Genomic DNA, 17,497 nt, shown 5'->3' with positions numbered 1-17,497 from the left:
ATCTATATATATATATATATATATATATATATATATTATAAAAAAACAATCATCCTTCTCCTCCTTCGATGAAAAGGAAATTTTGATACTATCTCTACACCCAAGACTGCTCTTAGGCCAAAATTGAAATTCAACCAAAATAACCCCGATAATGAACAATAGGAGTAACAGGGGGAGGTTTTAACAAGAGAGATCCCAGCAACACAAAAATATTCCATCAACCTCCTCCTGTTCTGGACATTTTCCTGAGACATCAATGGATGGGGTTTTGTGTGCAATTAAGGGGGTATGATGATGAGATCACTCAAGAGTTTGCCATGGCACTAAATTCTTATGTAGAAAATAGTGCCACTACTCTTGTCAGAGGACTTGCCATCTCTTTAAATGCTTAACTCATAAGCATAGTGACTACCCTACCCTTAGGAGTTTTATGGAGCAAGGAGGATAAATAAGTAAGTGTTACAGCCAGGAAGAACTTATTCATTCATAAATAAAACCCTGTAGAAGATAAAAATGGAGTGAGAAGAGAGAGCCTAAATTACCCCTAAGATGAAGTGGCCTATAAAATCCTCAAATACATATCTTGTGAGGGGAGTTTGAGAATTATGTATGCCTATAATTTTAGGCTGCTACATGAGCTAAGGTTCAAAGCAGAATTACCCACTCCACAGAAACTCAGTGTTCCACATTTCCTCCTGCAATCGATCATTGAATTGAGCCACCTAAGGAATTATGTGCGATGGACTGAATTTGTAGACATGGAAAAGGAAATTTTCATTGAAACAAAATTCATTACCTCCACATAGCAAGAAGGAACACCAGTCTCTAGTATTGGGGTAGGGAAGAGAAGGAGGTAACAAAAACTGAGGAAAGAAAGGAATAGAAACAAATAATAAAGGGAGAGAGCATTGAGGAGACCACCAAACCTCAAGATACAGAAAAACAAGAATAACATACAAGTCTCTCACCAGGAAACACAAAACAAGAAGTAGCTGCTACATTCTCCAAACTTGGCACACCTGTAAAGCCCAAAATAAAGCATCTAAGGCAAGGCCCCTTATATTTTAAAACAATGAAGAGCACTGGGATAAGGCAAGGGAAGCCTCATCCTCCTTCAAAAATCCCTATCACCATTGAAGAATCAACAAGCAAAAAGGAAGAAGTGGGACCTAGTGAGGGAAAGATTGAGGAGGTTACCTCTCATAAGGCTAATACAAAGAAACTTGTGCTACACATGGGGAGGCCCACCATTAGAGTAGTCACATTTCAAAGGCCCAAGACACAAGATGCCCTACCACAATAAGAAATAGGGGCTACTGCAGGAGTAACAAGAGGTGCTACAGGAAGAGGAAACCACTCCAAAAGAAGAGGAAAAATCCCCCCAAGAACTCTAAGAGCTTGATCAACAACTGTTATAGCTCCAAATCTCACTCTTATGGTTTGTGATGCTGCACTCATGGCCTAGGGCAACCCTCCTTCCAGACCTGGTCCTAAAATTTAAAAAATAGTGTTTTATCCCCTATACGCGACATTGCCCGGAGTTAAAAGCGTGTACACGCGGGTCTGTGTATACCCAACCCGCGTGTATGTATTAAAACACTTAAAAAAATAAATAATTCCTTATTTTCGGGCGAAGATCGCGGGTTTTACCTGCTGATCACCTGTTAGTGCCCGTGGCCCAACTGTTCCCAACCAACTCCTAACTAAAAAACTACTTTGGAGATGGTATAAAAAGACATCAAAGGGAAGGCCTAAGGGAGAGAGAAAATAGAGCAAGATTATTATGCTGAGATTTTCCCCTTAGACCAGGTCTGAAGTCCTTGGTGCCTTCTGCACTTCCCCCATTTTGCATAGGAAACCCTTGTTTCCATGTGTCTTGGTGATCATTCCTTCTTTATATCACCATTGAGTAAGACTTGGAAGGAGCTCTTGTTGGAGGCTTGAGGCTGGAACGAATCCGGGAGGAAGCTTTGCTTGGAGCCTGCTGAAGGTGTTTCAGGTGAAATCTTTCCGTTATATGTACTTTACCTGCCTTTATATAAAGAAACACGTCTTGGTTCCCGAAACCATCTTTCTTTGTGCTTATGAGATTCTTGTCTTGAATTCTTATGCAAGTAGTTACTTAAAGATTTTTATAACTAACTTTATAGCATGAAGATGGTTTATGTATAAGTATTTGTCCATGTACTGCTGTGTTCTTTGATTTGTTTGTTTTACAGGTCAAAGGAGAAGAAGGGAACTCCAAGAAGGGTTTGGACCCTAAAGGCCTTCTCGAACGTAGGACCTTAGGTACGTACCCTAAACATTAGAATTTGCTTACAGTAAAGATAATGGCTGTGTGTGTGTTTCTTTGAATAAGCAATTTTCAGTCTGGTAGAGTCTCAACCCAAAGGACCCTAGGGGTACTTTCCCCTCAACCAGAATTGGCGACTCCGTTGGGGAAAAACACTCTTGTTGTTCCTAGTTTGGGTAGTCTTCAATCCAATCAAGGCTCAGCCCCTCTGTTTGCTGGCGCTGACTGTCTGATCTGTTCTTGAACTCTAAGCTTTTCCAGTTTTTTCAGTCTGTGTTTTTTATTTTTCTTGAAAATCTTCAGATACGTTGTTTTTCTGGATTACAGAAGCGTATATACGCAAGTTGAACTAAGTGAACCCGCGTATACGCAGGTTTCCTCAGTTACAGTCGCGTGTACACGCATTCTGCACATCACTGCAGGCGCGTATATTACATAATTTTCAGGATTTATAAATTTTCTTTTTGCTGAATGTCTGTCTGGTGGTTTGGGTCAGTTTGAAGCAGTCATTTTCCAGTAACAGTCCTCTGTTTAACAGGGGGCATCTTGTTCTGAACTCTCTCTAGTTATAAGGAGTATTAGTCTTGTTTTCGTTGATTGCAAGCGTCATTGTTTTTTGACATACAAGATTTCTGGTTAAGAATCTTGACTGCTCTGTTTTGGCAGAGTAGGAAGATTGGATTCAATCTTTGTGTTCATCTTGTTTCGGTGACCCTTTTTGTTTGCTTAACGAAACCATTTTTGTGACCATTTGCTCCTTAGTTTCGGGAAAATTGTTTGTTACCATTTTCTTGAAACTTGTCTTTTGATCTTTTGGACTTTCATTGCTGCTTTTGATTGTCATGAGCGATTTCAAACGCATTTATTTTTGTTGGGTTTTCATCATTTGAAAGGTGTCAATTCACAAAAGTGTTTGGTTGCCTATTCATCAATCATTGGTGTCAGTATTTTTGAGAGCATTCTTTGAAAAAGACTTCTTGGCTTCATTGAAAGAAAATCTTTTGAAAGTTTTGAGTTTCGCTTTCTTAAACTTGCTTTTCATTTGATTTCCTTTTTTGCGAAGTGAAAGTGCTTTGTGTTTATCTTAGAACTTGTTTTTATTGTTTGGACGAAATGATTGGTAACACATAATCTTCTATCTAAGCATTTTAGTGGCAATACAAATTTGATAAGGCAGCAACTTTCCTTCTTTGTTTTTAGAGTAGTCTTTAAATCTTGCATCCACATATAGTTCTTGCATTAGGATAGATTTGCATCTCTTTTTAGGCATATATAGTTTTGTTAGTTTTTGTGAGTGTGGAGTCTGAAAAGAAAAGGAAAATTTGTTTATATTAGAAGTACCTCTGAACCTCATAGAAATTGCTCTTCATCGAAAACAAAAAGTGCATGTGCATGTAGCTAAGTTTTATTAATTTCTTTTTCGTCCATAAAAACACCACAAGTTTCATCTCCATTACCATGTGACTTAAAGAACAGCCTAATAAAATCAAGCGCTAATTAAAATCCACTAGAACTTTTTGTTTTAGTCAGTTACACCAACAAGTTTAGGATTTTAGGGCCTTGGATTGGGCAAGTGGAGAGTTAACTCTCCAAGGCCACATAAAACGTCAAACATAAGAGTCTGAATAACGAGAGTAAATCCAATAGCGTTAGGAAGACCAGGAAAGCTCCGGATCTGGGAGTTAAGCATGAGGGTTTGTGAAGACAGGGAAGAGAGATACCCCCTCTCCTACTTGTCCGAACTTACCTCACGACTGTTCCGCCTGGCTTCTGCGACAAGTTGGTACCCATAGTTACCTCTCCTAGGGATCTACACAGGTGGCTGCGGAGGGGAATCCCGTGGCACCTGAGGTTGACGTTGTATCACTCTCGACAGTACTACTAGAGGGCACCCTTGCGAAGCTTGGGGGCTTGCACCGGCACAGGCTGTTGTTAGGAGGTCAACGTAACTTCCTCTGATACCTTCGCTGATAGGACTGGGCCCTCATCATCCCAGACTATCTTCGGAAGGCCCCTTGATTCACTTTCTCATATTTTGGTGTCCGGTCCTAATCACCCGGAGTGGAAATACGTGGAAGTAGTTTGACTGGTTGTATCTTTAGGGACTTTATAGTGTGTGCTCTGTGCTCTTAGTTGGCCTAGCTTTCAATTTTTTTGAGTCTTTAGTTAGATCATAACAAAAAATTCAAAGTGGCTGACCGATCTCCTAGACGGTCTCGAAGACTTCGTGGTCTTTCGCCACCAAGTTTAGAGCCTTCTCCGAGAAGGCGCAGAGGGAGTACCACCGGTGGGCTTCGTCCTACACCGGTTGACGCATCAGAGATTGATCCTCCTAGTGGAGGCATTATTGCCCAAGCAAGGCCTGGTACCTCTGAACAAGAGAGGGATACTCCAGTCCTTTCTCGAGTTCTTTTTCAAGCGGAGAATAATGTAGAGGTAGAAGAATTCTCAGAGTTGTTAGGGGCTCCGAATTCTCCCCTACCATTTAGTCATCCAGACGTATTGCAATACGTTGGGACTTTGTCACATAGACCATCAAGTCCAGGTTACGCTACGCGCTTACCATTCATGACCACTACTGGAAGCATGGCTTCTACGAGTGCTACGACTATGCAAACCCCTACATCGGTGCAAGGGGGAGGAACCATTTCCATCCCCTCCGCTTCCTTGTTCGGATCTTTTGCTAGCACATCTTTACTTGGGTCTACCTCCATTCCGTCTACGAGTGGAAATGCCCAAACCAATGCTTTTGGTACTGGACTCTTCCCTTTTGGCACCCAATCACAGGGTATTCCATCGGTTCCATTTAGTGCCGCTACGTCCATGATGGGTGGATCGGCTTCATTCCAGGGTTTTCCTTTCGGAAGTGGTCATATACCACATTCCAACCCGACGGTAGGATCCATGCCTTTTTCTTCAGTAGGACAAAGCAACAATCCTTTCCAAGGTTGGAATAACCCTGGGGTTAGTAGCGCGGGAACTGGGAATCCGTTTAGCGGCCAACAAGGGAATAGGCCGTACTCCACGGTTAGCATGTTTCAAAGTATTCCTCCCCTTGCTTCGGCTTGGAACCCATACTAGGGGTTATCAACTCCTTACCATTCTTTAGGAGGAAACTTTGCGGGTTATGGAGGTTATACGACAGGAGTTGGTCAAACTCCGAATTTTGCTGGACCACAAGGCTTGCCTTTTGGTTCAGCCGGTTCTACTGGTCACTTCGGGCAGCCTGGTGCCTCCCAAATTCCAGGACAATCTTTTCAGAGCTTTGGGAGTTCTGCCCAGTCTGGGTGGAATCCCCTAGGTCCTCCTAGGCTTCCGTTTCTGGCAACGTTAAACTTGCCAGATCTCACAAAGTTAACAAATGACCCAATCAGGTATAATCCGGCCTGGCCTCCTGTCCCAACCAAACTCCCTTCGGACATTCCAAAATTCGAAGGGAAGAGTGGTAAGGACCCGGGCGACCACGTAACCACATTCCGTCTGTGGTGCTCATCCAACTCCCTCATCGATGATTCGATTAGGTTGAGACTTTTTCAGCGCACCTTGACTGGTAATGCGGCCAAGTGGTATATAGAGTTTCCAGGGGGCAGCTTCACATCCTTCGCTGACTTAGCCAATATTTTCTTAAATCACTTCCAGTTGCCTGTCCGCTATGATGCCGGAACTGAACTTCTGGCCACCTTTCGTCAGGATAAGGATACCCACATTTCCGATCACATTCAGGAATGGAGACGGAGAAAGAGGCTCATTAAAGCCGAAATTCCTCCGGAATACCGTCTCGAGTGGTTTTTGAAGTCTTTACAACCCGAGATATCCAAGGATGTCTCCATGTCTGGGGTCTATTCTGAGGAGCAAGCCATTTTTAGGGCCCAGCAATTAGAATTGATCTACTCTCAGTCTGGGATCCTACAAAAGTACTTGCCAGATGCTCCTGGATCTAAGGTTGATTTAGCTAAGCCGAAGCCAGGTCCGCACGTGGACGGTATCGTTGGGTCAGTAGACACAACTACAGTGAACTTGTTGAATCAATTGTAGCAGTTGTCTTTGCAAACTGCTTCTAACTACCAAGTCACATTGTCTAATCCTCCCGCTTCCCAAACTTCTTCAATTAATGCCGCCCAATCCGATAACCCCAAAGGAAATCAAAATTCCAATGGGAAAAAGAAAGGATGAGGTAGGAAAAAGAACCAGGATGGGAAGCCTGATGCAAATAAATCTGGCAATAATGTTGGTGGTGGTGGAAATGAGTCGAGAAAGAAAGTCAAGTTTCCTTGCAAGTTATGCAGTGGAGACCATCTAACTCATCTCTGCCCTAGGATTGAAGATGCTCAGCGCTTGTTAGGACAGCAAGGGACTTCTAGTTCGCAAGCTGTGTTAACTAACCCGTTTCCCCAAGGGCAGCAACTTCTTGCTGGCGCGAGTTCAAACCCTGGTACCTCCGCAGGGGGCAACCAGGAAGGGGACAAGTCATCAAATGTTTTCATGATGGGCGCTCACGCTAATGTGACCACACGGTCACGCGATTATGGTGAAGGTGAAAATTCTAAGGGTAAATCAGTTCCCGAAACTAACAACCCACTTCATATTGAGCGACCTTCTGTTGAGACTATACCTCGGGTGCCGAAAGGTTCCGCTAAATGCGCGACTATCAACCCTAATATTAGGGCAGCCCAGAATTACTCCATTGTTGAGGATCTGGCTGAGAGTCCATGTGCTATGTCCGCGTTAGAGGTTCTCCAGTCATGTCCTGCTCAACGAAGTGCCTTGCTATCGGCAATGGGGGCAGTGGATCCAAGTAACTCCTTAGCTCTCACTTTTGATATGAGTAATGTCAAAAAGAGACTTCCTCATCACATGGCTTTCCAGATAAAGTTTACCTACCAAAAAACAAATATTTTTCGGACGGTTGTAGATGAGGGAGCTTCCACGTGTGTCATGTCTATGTCATGCTGGAAGGCCATTGGATCACCGTCGGTTGTTCCTTCACCCACCCTATTGACAACATTTGATGGTCATTCTCATAGGCCATACGGGATTATCCCGGCTTTTCCTGTATGTGTTGGAGGAAAGGTCGTTAATATTGAAGTAGAGGTCATAGACGCTAACCTAGAATATAATCTCCTATTAGGAAGGAACTGGGTATACGAGATGGATGCCGTGGTTTCGACTCTGTTTTGTGTCATTTGCTTTCCTCATGAGGGGAAAATCATTAAGGTTGACCAATTGGACTATTGTCCAGTTGATCCTCAAGAAAACTCTGACTCTACTATTCCTTTAGTGGGTAACCCCCGTCTGCCTACCGAGAGTCTAGGAGTCGGGATGTACTCTTCATTGATGGGTACGTTTAATCTTCCCCCTCCTACAGCTGGTATAGATACAATTTCATCCTCCAGGGATCCTTTACGGAGAGAGTTTGTCCAAACTCCTTATTCTTCGAATCCTGGAACCTTAGCTTCATCTGCGACCACATCAGGTGACGACAAGGTGGGTGGAATAGAATCTCTTATATCTACAGTGGAACCTAGATGCGAATCTATCGATAACTCTGTAGATAACCATTCTACTATTTCCTTTGGGAAAGAAATAGATGGTGATGTGGCTCATTTTCGGACCCTTGATTCCACCTTTGCATCGGATTGCTCGGATATTGTTTTTCCATCGGATGAAGCGATATTCGAAGCAATGACGGCCGTAGATCGACCTTTGGAAGATTTACATCGTCGGTTACACTTTTATGCCCCTGTGCGTGAAGTCGAATCTCGGTCCTCCAGTTCGACTAGTGATGTTTGTACGGTCCCTTTGGCTCCAACACATTCAGTTGTCGAAGAGAGTATATTGATTGGTTCGATCGTCGTACCTATAAACATCCCTAGGAGTAAGTTGGCGGAGCCCCGAAATGGGCTCTACCTCAAGAAGTACTTTGCTTAGTTTTACTAGGCAATGGCTTCTTTGTATTTTATGTATATTTGTACATATATCATCGAGAGTTTTCTGATATCAGCACTTTTTGGTCTGCTTTGGCAGGTGCTGATGGATGATTTGGTCTTTTTTGGGTTCGCCGATGGTGCTAATCGACACACTCGGAATCTTGCTTCCGCAGCTTGGGTACTTTATTATCCAACTGGTCAATTGATGGTATCGAGAGGCATGTGTATCGGTCCTGCTTCAAACAATATGGCCGAGTATACAGCTGTTATCAATTTATTATCCGAGGCAATCTCTTATGGGATCGACTCGTTGGTAGTATATCTTGATTCTCAATTGATAGTGTCTCAATTAAATAACATTTATCGGGTTAGGGATCCATTATTATATCGCCAATATTTAAGGGTGAGGTTGTTGCAAAGATCATTCATTTACATTAATTATTTGCACATTCCAAGATCTCAAAATTGGTTAGCTGATTCTATCGCTAATCAAGCATTAGACTGGCATATCAATCATTCATCATCATAAAATCATACATCAAAAAGTTAAACTGTATATATATATATATATCATAAAACGCCTCGAGTGTACATATGTGTGTCCAAAAATATACAAAATTGGGACTCAAATGCCCATAATCATGTCAGGCATATCTAATGCCTCGGCTCAGGATGAGCCTCTAAGTATGTCACTATAGCGTTGGCCACGCGCTGAAAGACATGAACCCAATCATGTGGCATGCCAACCACATGATGCTGCATATCCGGAGGAAGGTCCTCTATCTCAGCCATCGGTACTCGGAAACTCAGTCTCGCCAAGTGTCGTTGGACGTTGTTCAGGGTCCGTTCTGTATCCGCAGCCACCTCTTCGGCTCCTCGGCCACGCCGTCCATGCCGCGGGAATCCATCTGGTCGTACAGGCCCAATGTCTGGAACATGATCATCATATTAGTCATTTGAATCTCATCAAAAAATATTTTTCAAAATTCATTATTATATTTGAAAAATCCAAAAAAATCATAAAATAATAAAAAATTCTTACCAATCTCGCCCCATGCTGCATCCGGTGGTAACACTAGATCAGGATCTCCTCGGAAATCCAGCCCAGCATAGGGGTAGTCATCCACGGCGATGATCTGCTGCTCCCACCAGGCAAAGATGTCATCGTCAAATGCATTCCTTGGGACTTCCCCACCCCCCAGACGTTTCATCAAGTCAGCCCACCGGCCCATGCGTGGATCACGCGGACTACTGATGGCAACTGCTACCCTGGGGGAGAGTGCGGGAACCTTCTCGAAGAAGAAAGTGCACAAGATGGTTCCGAACCCAAAGTTCTTGGTCTGTCCCCTCCTGATAGAAGTGAGTTGTTCCTTCATGTTGGCAAGAAGAGGAGTACACCAGTCAAACAAAGTAGTGAGACAGTCCACTGCCACGCTCATGGTTACCCGTGATGCCTGATGTAGTAAGGATGATCCGTTCACTCGAGCTATGGTGAACAAGATTATCCTGAGTGACAAACTCGCCACATGTGGGATAGAGATCTGGCTCCCGACCTTCCGATGACCCGGGCAGTAAATCTGTACATAGTCATCTACACTGAGGCTATTCCGTGTCCTGCCCCGGGAATGTACTACCTCTCCCCTTCGGGAAAGGCCCGTGATAAAATATATGTCTTCCACTTCTATCCTGAGTGGCATCTGATCAATCACAAATGCTTCCTCATCGACATCCCAATAATCAATGAGCCTCTCGAGCAGACGTGTGTTTGCTTTCATATTTGGCAATTTGAAGAATTTAATCAACCCGCATCCCCATAGGGCATCTAATGCCTCATCATTGCCCATAATTTCATTATCCACGGCTGAGTGCTCTCTTTCACGCCATGTGATAGTCATCCTGGAAGAAAAAATCATTTTCATCCGTTAGTTTTGTTTATAAAAATAGTTCGCTGCACACACGCGGGTTCCTATATACACAGTCGCGTGTAGGGCCGTCGTATACGCGAGTTCTATATGGCCAACCCGCGTGTACACTGCGAAGGAATTTTTTGCAAAAATACAACGGTAAAACGTCAACTAAAATTCCTAAAAACTATCACAATTAATTGCAAGACAAGTTTAAGGCTTACCTGGAAGTTTTCGGTAAGTTTGAACGGTTGATTTGGTCATGGGGAAGTTTGCTCCTTTTGCTCCACAATTTTTGCTCTCCAAGTCAAATGGTGAAAATGGTGAGTCAAAAATGCCTTTTATAAGTTTTGAAAATGCAAAATTTTTTCAAAATTTTATTTTGTTTTGCCTCATGTGACTTTTAACTTGGGAGCTTGGAATGCCGAGTTTGGTCTGTTTTTCAGGACATTTTGGACATTTTTCGACAGTTCGAGACGGTTCCATGACCGCTGACCCGTCATGGCAGGTATCGTGTTTTCACTGGCATATAGGTTAGGGACACCATTTTTCCATTGCATTATGCATACTAGCCTCCATATGACCGATACATCTGCCGTAGGGTCCACCCCATCGTGTTATGGTTCGTAAGCCATTTTCACTCACCGATTCTTTAAATCATGACACGATGGTCGAGCCATCCCTTTACATGGGCATCGTAGTTAGCACCTCACTGACATTTGTTGCCCATGCTGCTTCATTTTGAATAGGCTCGGGAGTCCTCTGTAGTCCTGCCATGACTTATGCATTGAAGACTCATTCCTCTTTACTTCTTCGCTTCGTTCTGGCCTTATACCCTAGAGGTTCCTATGTGTGTCGAGTTTTACTTCTGCATTGCATGTTGACCATTTGCACCTTTTGGACTAGAGACGGCTTCACTTGGACTCGTGTTTAAGCCAACTTTTGACCATGACATCTGCAAAATCAACCTTGCATACCTATGACTTCTGCAGCTCGACATACCCTAATCCGTGGAAGGAACATACCTCTGAGTGTCACTGACCAGTTTTCACCTCCCTGCATTGAGCATAAGAATGTTCCCTTCCCAGGAACTAGATCATCTGTTTCACCGACACTCGTTCTTTCCACTGTACCATAGCATTCTTTTATTCTTTTTCCAGCTTAACAGAAAAATACAAAAAAATTAAATATTCCAAAAAAGAGCGGGAACAGGGACATTATTTCCATTTATTGTTGGCAGCTAGAGTCAGTCGTGTCGCCCTTGAACAAAGCACTCAAAACAAAGTCTCCTCCGCATGGGTGGGATTTAGTTTGACTTAGGTATGCCATAACCTTGTTATTGAGTCAGTTCTCCCCCGATTGGTTATCTCTTCCAATCATATGGAGGGTTCGTTCGTGCCTCCTGCATGGCGAACTTATACAGAGTCATCATATGCTGCCACATAGTCACATTGAGTCGTGCTTTTGTTCAAGGGAAGTTAGCCTGAGTCGGCCTCTCTGCGGTGTCTCTTGACTCATTTTTCAGTCAACCATCCCTGGTTGTCGGTATCATGTCTATCATCACATCAGCTATATTGGTCCTTTACTCGTGCCGGTTTGAGAAGGTCCCCATTGACTTCTTGTTGGCGGGTCTTATCCTTATCGACGACGACACCTTGCTCTGAGGACAGGCCTAGAGCCGCACCCTGGCCCTATTTTCATTATTGATAGGTCACCTTGTGCTCAGCATCGATCAGTATCATGGGTCTTTGACTGAGTGGTTTCCCTTGTGTTCGACATCAGCATACATTATCACACATTGGGATTCGTGCAGTACCTTGGTTTCCATTTGACCCTATTGGTGGATACCTCGCCTCTGTGTCAGCTTTCATTATTGGTTGGTTCAGAGGGTTTCTGCCGTGCGCTAGCCACATCTTGTGTACGCCGGAAACATACTTCGGTTGGGTTACTACATCTTTTTCGTCCGATTCCTTCCACATTATTGGCCTACGGGTTACACTCGCGCTAGATTTATGGAGGATGCCTTAATGCCTTCCTTCTAGCGGATATTTCCCTATCGACTCCGACTCATTGCTCTGGGGCAAAGATCTAGAGTCCATTTGGCAGTACCTTGGGGTTTGCAGTCATTAGTGGCAGATCCTTCGCTATCGACAGTGGGAAACCATCATTGTCTCCTGATTGATAGATTCTTACAGATGTTCGACTTCAGCTCATCTATTCACACTTGTTAGATTGTACTGGGTACCTTGACGCTCATTATCATTATCGGTGAGTAGTCTCGCGTTTGTTAATGGTATACATCAATGACCGGTAATCAAATGATTTCTCACATGGTCGACTTCAGATCATTTATTCCCATGGTGTAGAAATGTACCACGGCGGTCGGTGAAGACCTCAGGTTGTATCAACATTCATTGGTTCACTTGACAGTTTCTCCTATTGCTGCTAGTTGATACCACTCCACTTTATATGTTGCAGCCAGTCATGGCGACATTCTATATGCTTGCACCTGAGTTTGCAGTGTAGTACCATCCTATTCCATCATGTTCAGTTGGTACCTTTTGGGATCAGTCTTTGATATCAGTGATCCGTTGCATCTTTCAGCATCATTGACAGCCTTATATGTGATATTCAGACATGTACTTGCTCCTTATGATCAGATGATCCATTATGTATCTTCCAAGTCATTTATACTTGTATACTTAGTGGATCCACTTGTACTTGATATGCAGACATGCTTTACTTATTCTGAGCATGGGTATGCCCGCCTCAGACAGTGTTTCTTTCTGATCTCCTTTTGGTGGCTTGGCAGGCTGAATTCTGGTGAAGTCCTCCTCGGTCCCTCGACAGACTTCCTTTCCATGTACTTACATAATATATTTCGGCCATCATGTTCCCCTTCTGACCTAATATATTAGGGGGCATCTGTTATAGCTCCAAATCTCACTCTTATGGTTTGTGATGCTGCACTCATGGCCTAGGGCAACCCTCCTTCCAGACCTGGTCCTAAAATTTAAAAAACAGTGTTTTATCCCCTATACGCGACATTGCCCTGAGTTAAACGCATGTACACACGGGTCTGTGTATACCCAACCTGCGTGTATGTATTAAAACATTTAAAAAAATAAATAATTCCTTATTTTCAGGCGGAGATCGCGGGTTTTACCTATTGATCACCTGTTAGTGCCCGTGGCCCAACTGTTCCCAACCAACTCCTAACTAAAAAACTACTTTGGAGATGGTATAAAAAGACATCAAAGGGAAGGCCTAAGGGAGAGAGAAAAGAGAGCAAGATTATTATGCTGAGATTTTCCCCTTAGACCAGGTCTGAAGTCCTTGGTGCCTTCTGCACTTCCCCCATTTTGCATAGGAAACCCTTGTTTCCATGTGTATTGGTGATCATTCCTTCTTTATATCACCATTGAGTAAGACTTGGAAGGAGCTCTTGTTGGAGGCTTGAGGCTGGAACGAATCCGGGAGGAAGCTTTTCTTGGAGCCTGCTGAAGGTGTTTCAGGTAAAATCTTTCCGTTATATGTACTTTACTTGCCTTTATATAAAGAAACACGTCTTGTTTCCCGAAACAATCTTTCTTTGTGCTTATGAGATTCTTGTCTTGAATTCTTATGCAAGTAGTTACTTAAAGATTTTTATAACTAACTTTATAGCATGAAGATGGTTTATTTATAAGTATTTGTCCATGTACTACTGTGTTCTTTGATTTGTTTGTTTTACAGGTCAAAGGAGAAGAAGGGAACTCCAAGAAGGGTTTGGACCCTAAAGGCCTTCTCGAACGTAGGACCTTGGGTACGTACCCTAAACATTAGAATTTGCTTACAGTAAAGATAATGGCTGTGTGTGTGTTTCTTTGAATAAGCAATTTTCAGTCTGGTAGAGTCTCAACCCAAAGGACCCTAGGGGTACTTTCCCCTCAACCAACAACCCAACATAACATCCAACTACAAATTTATTGAGGGAGGTAGGATTATACCTGAGAAATTTTCTATCCCACTCTTCTTTGAGTTGGAAAAGGAAAGAGGTAGAAAACATAGATGGATGCAAATAACAAAACCCAAAAAGGTAGCAGACGTGGGCCTCATGGAGGAGAAATTCAGTGAAATGGGTAAGGAATTGAATTAATTGAGGCTAAGGGAGTCAATCATGAGCGAGAAACTATAGGCAGAAAACACAAGGTTAAGAGAGGAGCTGCAAGGAAAAGAGACACAACTTGAAACTATGGCAAGTTTATCTACAAAATCCATACAATGCAGGAAGCCATTCAAATCCTATGCCATTTTCCTTAAGGAGCAGTGGCTGCAATTCCAGATAAAGACACTAACACAATATGGCTCCTTACCTTTCCAAGACTACAAACAATTCATTGAATTTTACAAAAAGGCAAGTATTGAGGGCAGAGCCAAACTGGCTGAGTTTTACATGCACATTTGATCCTCATAGAGATGAATTTTTGGGACCCCAACTCAAGATTGAGAGACATGCAACTGATGAAATTAACCTCTTGGTTGACCCATGAGGAAACAAGGGCTGAAGAAGTGAAAAGGGTGATGACTAAAGAAGAAAAAGAGCCCTTATACATCAGAGTAGAAATTAGTGAACCCCAAGGATGTCATCAATAACCACAATCTCATCTCCTATGATCCTAAATAGGCACTTAGGTACATGGAAGCCCAAGAAAAATCCATCCTAGATTTTTAGGACACCTTTAGGATGTTGGGGAGAGAAAGTTTGTAGGCTTGATAAAGAAGATGGCATGCCCTACCTCACAATTTATAAATTAGAGAGTATCACTGTTATGAAACCAACTCAAGAAAAAGATAGAAAATATAGATCAACACCTTAGAATTCAGCCTCTTCGAGGGGGAAACCTCCTTTACATTACATAAATGAACAATTCTTGGATGATTCAAATGACAAAACCTCCTTTCTATATATAGGAGTCTAAGGAGTCACAATATAACCCAGCCAACCTAACAATAATAATATAAAGCAACAAAAATAGCAATAGAGGGATTCTATGGGGCACAATAATAACAATATGGGGATAATAGGGGCACAACAATACTAATAAGGGGTACAACTACAATATTAATGGGGTAATCACTAGTATTATAGGGACCCAACATGCCCCTCTCCTTCAAAAAAGTGTTGTCCTCCATCCTCTTTCTGTACCTTCTTACGAAATTTCAATCTGATCCCCAGAGAGAAAGTTATGATGCTTTTCCCCAGGTCACCTGTTTGGAATGTAATTCAGGAGTCTGCAAAAATACCAACTTCCTCAGATCATATCTCCGAAAATGTAGTGTGAACAGCTCTGAAATTTGGAGCTGAGGTTCAACGCGATTTCTTCTCAAATGGGTTTTTGTTTGCAACTTCTGAAACGTCGCAGAAAAAACGTTATAGCGAAAATGCCATGATGACCTGTTTGGAGCAGTGAAACCCTAGAATCCAAAGCTCTGATACCAAATGTTATGAAACTAGCTCAAGAAAAAGATAGAAAAGATAGATCAACGCCTTAGAATTCAGCCTCTTCGAGGGGGCAACCTCCTTTATATTACATAAATGAATAATTCTTGGATGATTCAAATGAAAAAACCTCCTTTCTATATATAGGAGTCTAAGGAGTCACAATATAACCTAGCCGACCTAACAATAATAATATAAAGCTGCAAAAATAACAATAGAGGGATTCTAAGGGGCACAGTAATAACAATATGGGGATAATAGGGGCACAACAATATTAATAAGGGGTACAACTACAATAGTAATGGGGTAATCACTAGTATTATAGGGACCCAACAATCACTTTCCAAAAAGACTAAGGAATGCCTTGGATATAACCCCACTATACAAAAGAATCATGCAAAGGTTGAAGATCAAGTGGATAGGACTCAAACTTAGTCCTCCCTTACTGTTGGGCCTACAAGAGAGAAGAACCCAAGCATAAGAACAAAAGGAATGGATAAACATAGAGGCAAATGCAAGTTTCTATCCACAGGAAGGCACACCATCTGAGGTTCCTTGGGATGCCAGAGAGGCCACCAGGGTCATGAATGAGCTTCACATCAATGACTAAGTTTCTCAAAGGGTGAGAAACATTTTCATCAGGGGGGTAATGATGAGGCCCATAAATAGGTATATTTTGAGGTTCATTGTGCTATCCTCCAGACCTTAAAACTCTCCTTTGGAGGTATTTACTATGTAGAGTATCAGGGAAAATTTGTCTTAAATTCTAGAAATATTGGTGAATCTTACTAGTCCTCAAATTACAAATTATAATTTTTTTATTGTTATCTTTGTAAAAACATACAAATTTATAATAGTTATATCTATATCTATATATATCTATATATATATATATATATATGATAGTGCATGCTAATATAGTACATAATGATTTTAGAGCGAAATGGCTCTGACGTCGCGCATTAACTTAAACCGCGAAGGTTTCGGGTAAAAAACAGATTCGCTGTTACAGGACCACAGGAACAGGGTTTCGGTTGCTAGGGTTCCGGAGCTACTGACAGATCGACGGTTTCAGGGAACAAAGGTCGCTGTCTGGCATGGAGGAACAACGGGAAACGGACCTCGTGGACTATTCCGAGGATCCGTTGGTTGGTCAGACGATTTTCTCAAACCCTAATTTCGCCCCTTCGGGATATGCATCACCGACCTCAGAGGTTCCTCCAGGACTGGACTTCCGGCCGGTGGTCTCATTGCCGGACACTGTTCCATCTTTCCACGGACTAGAGGCGCCGCCACTCTCGCCTGGTACCGCCTTTCTTCTCGCATCCTCACCTCCTGTTTCTTTGACTCTTGAAGAATTTCCATCGCCGCTAACAGATCCGCAAATCGCACAAGAAGAGCCGAGGGTTCCACCACAACAGAAGACAACTTCATCAAATCCCCCCCCGATCAATGGGCCAAAACCCTCTGGATGCTTTGGAACGCCGGTTTTAAATTCAAATCCCTATAAGCCCTCCCAGGTTGGAACATCGAACCCTCTCTCTGATCATCCATCTGCTCCTCGCTCAAAGAAGCAGAAATCGAAGTGTGTTAGGGCTACCAGGAAAGACATCACTGTCTCTTTCGGCAACTCTACAAGCTTTGAGGAAACTATGGCTCTAGCTTGCACAGTTCTGGTGGGTCACGTGCGAGGGCGTACATTCACGGCGGATCGGTTGCTACGCTGGGTTAAGGAGATATGGGGAACCCTGCTTCCACAGCTACCGGAGGTAGAGGTTCTCCCACGTGGATGGTTCTCCCTCCACTTTGCAAATGAAGGGCACACGAATGCAGTTCTCGAGCGATATTGGCACATCGAGACGGCTCCTGTACTGTTAAAAAGATGGACCCC

This window comes from Pinus tabuliformis, chromosome 5_1, assembly GCF_031772625.1.
Source record: "Pinus tabuliformis cultivar Carrire ecotype Pingquan chromosome 5_1, CPIR1, whole genome shotgun sequence".
Classification (NCBI taxonomy): domain Eukaryota; kingdom Viridiplantae; phylum Streptophyta; class Pinopsida; order Pinales; family Pinaceae; genus Pinus; species Pinus tabuliformis.
This window is presented reverse-complemented; position numbering follows the sequence as displayed.